Source organism: Lolium perenne, chromosome 2 (assembly GCF_019359855.2).
Source record: "Lolium perenne isolate Kyuss_39 chromosome 2, Kyuss_2.0, whole genome shotgun sequence".
NCBI lineage: Eukaryota > Viridiplantae > Streptophyta > Magnoliopsida > Poales > Poaceae > Lolium > Lolium perenne.
Window position 1 is genome coordinate 107,038,415 of NC_067245.2, and position 2,256 is coordinate 107,040,670.

Genomic DNA, 2,256 nt, shown 5'->3' on the forward strand with positions numbered 1-2,256 from the left:
AATTCACTTAGTTGCATATCTAGAGAATTTACCTTTGTGTCAAGCCTAAATTGAAAAAGAACTAAAAATTGGTTAGCACCTATTCACCCCCCCCTCTAGGTGCGGCATACGATCCTTTGAGTGTGTGTATATGGTCTTCAGAAGAGGCCAGCTCGGCCAAGCAACATCTAGAAGGTCACATGCTGAATTAGTGAATGCCAACAAGTGGGTCCATACGTGCCCCATGTCAATTGTCTCTTGTGTGTTTCAGTGCTTGTGTTTCAGTGCTACTAAATGTCAGATATCACCCTCAAATTCTATAACAGTGCATCTTGTGCTTATATTCATAATCCCAAATCATACTTAACAATATAGGACCCTCAAATTTTTGCAAAGAGCTTTTTCTTTCTCGCAATTTATCTTACCAACCTGCATCAACAGAGTCAGCATATAAGCATTTCTTGATATATGTTAACTGTCAAGGACCAGCATTATGTAATAAAGCTGATCAGCTTACCCTTACTGCACCATCCAATGAACGAGCCACATCCTCCAGGACACTTTCTAGAACAAATTGACCTTTTGCTTGTTGTGTATAGAATAACAAAATCCAAGCAATTCCTTGGTCGGCTATTTCTTTGTTGAAACTTTGCATTGTGACCTCCTCAATGTTTTGCCATGGTAGTCTTGGGACCGCCACCAGTGAAGCCCTCATGGTTCCCAAAATGTCCACCACCAATCCCTCGGTTACCTTTCTCATCACCGTAGAGATCATAGTTTTTCCTCTTCTCTTCATCTGATAGAATCTCATGCGCTGCAAAGGTGACACCAGCTTGGTTTAGACAGTTCAAGGTTACACAAAAGGATAGAGTCACGGTCAGTATCATTTATCTCCTAGCAAATAATCATGGAATTAAAAGAAATTTGCTAACAGGAGTTACAGAACTTCTCGGTGGACTGATATATCAGTTGCATAGAGAAGCAGATGTGGAATAAACAGTTCTCTGCATCGAAAAGCTCAAGGGACAACATGCAACACTCAGTATGTCTAAAACAGCAAATAGATCGAGATACTAATACCAGTATAAGTACTTGATATGGACATAGTTGTGTGTGTCTTACCATTATTTATCTCTTCGAATTTCTGCTGAGCATCCTTGTCTTTATTCTTGTCAGGGTGATATTTTAATGAAAGCCTGTGGACACCAGAAATTAGATAAACTTTTGGTTGATTGACTATCAAACACAAAAACAAAATTCACATAAGAAGATATTTTAGTTCCTGTAGTCTGTAGAGGAAATGCAGTCAGAAACAGGTAAAATTAGAAACAGGTAAAACCATAAATATCATTACTTTGAGTGTTGGTCTCTCCATTTTCCTTGGTACTCTTGGGGACTGCAGATGATTCTCTTCCTATTATGTGCTTAAACTCCAAGAAACTGTTGCCATGCTTACTTTCAGCCTCCACTTCTTGACCTTGTACAAGAACTCTGCAAGAGGAAATTCTCAGTATTTAGTCTACGCAAAGCAGCAACAAGATATCTGAATTCAGCACACTTATATAAGTTCACACACAAAAAGGTCTCAGATCGAACTATGTTAAATCATGACGCAAGATGTAGGAGAACCAAACTAAAGGGGCCAAGAAAGTGGGAGGGGAGAGAGTCAGAGGTACTCACCAAATGGGCGTGGATAGCGTCGTAGGCTGCAGCGGCAGGCAGTGACGGCACCACGCACCAGCATGCAACATGGAGAAGGCCGGCGAGTACCCGGCGGTGATTAGGACGAGAAACCGAACCCCACGTCCGAGAACACCAGCCAGATCTCCCGCGGCCGCCGATGGCATCCGCATCGGGTTTCTCCAGCTCCTCCTGGGGCAGATCCAGTGCATCCTTGCCCTCCAGCACATCGTCGGCGCACGGAAATCCAGGGCCTTCCGCCCAACAATGCGTCGCCGACACACGCAAATCCAGGGCCTCCCGCCCAGCAATACGTTGCCAGCGCACGCAGATCTAGGCCGGAGTAGTGCCTCTTCACCCAGGAGCGCGTAGCCAGAGCAAGAAAAATGCGACCTTTGAGCTCTAACTACCTGCGTCGTTGAGGGTGGGATGCGAGAGGAAACTGTGTGGTGGGGAGCAAGGCGGCGCCGCAGGGGCGCGAGAGGAAGACAACGCCGGTGATGAGGTGGGGCGCGAGAGGAAGACGACGCCGGCGATGGGGTGCGGCGACATGGAGGAGCGAGCAAGTGGGGAGAGATCGGCGACATGGGGGAATGA

At 45.8% G+C, this 2,256-nt stretch overlaps 1 long non-coding RNA gene across 1 annotated transcript; it reads right to left on the reverse strand.

The window, feature by feature from the left end:
- Positions 1 to 294: 294 nt before the first annotated feature.
- Positions 295 to 639, reverse strand: LOC139835195 (uncharacterized). Its single transcript, XR_011750939.1, has 2 exons — positions 497 to 639; positions 295 to 408 (listed from the first exon to the last, which is right to left on the reverse strand). It is a non-coding gene; the product is annotated as an uncharacterized lncRNA (long non-coding RNA).
- Between the last annotated feature and the right edge of the window lie 1,617 nt (positions 640 to 2,256).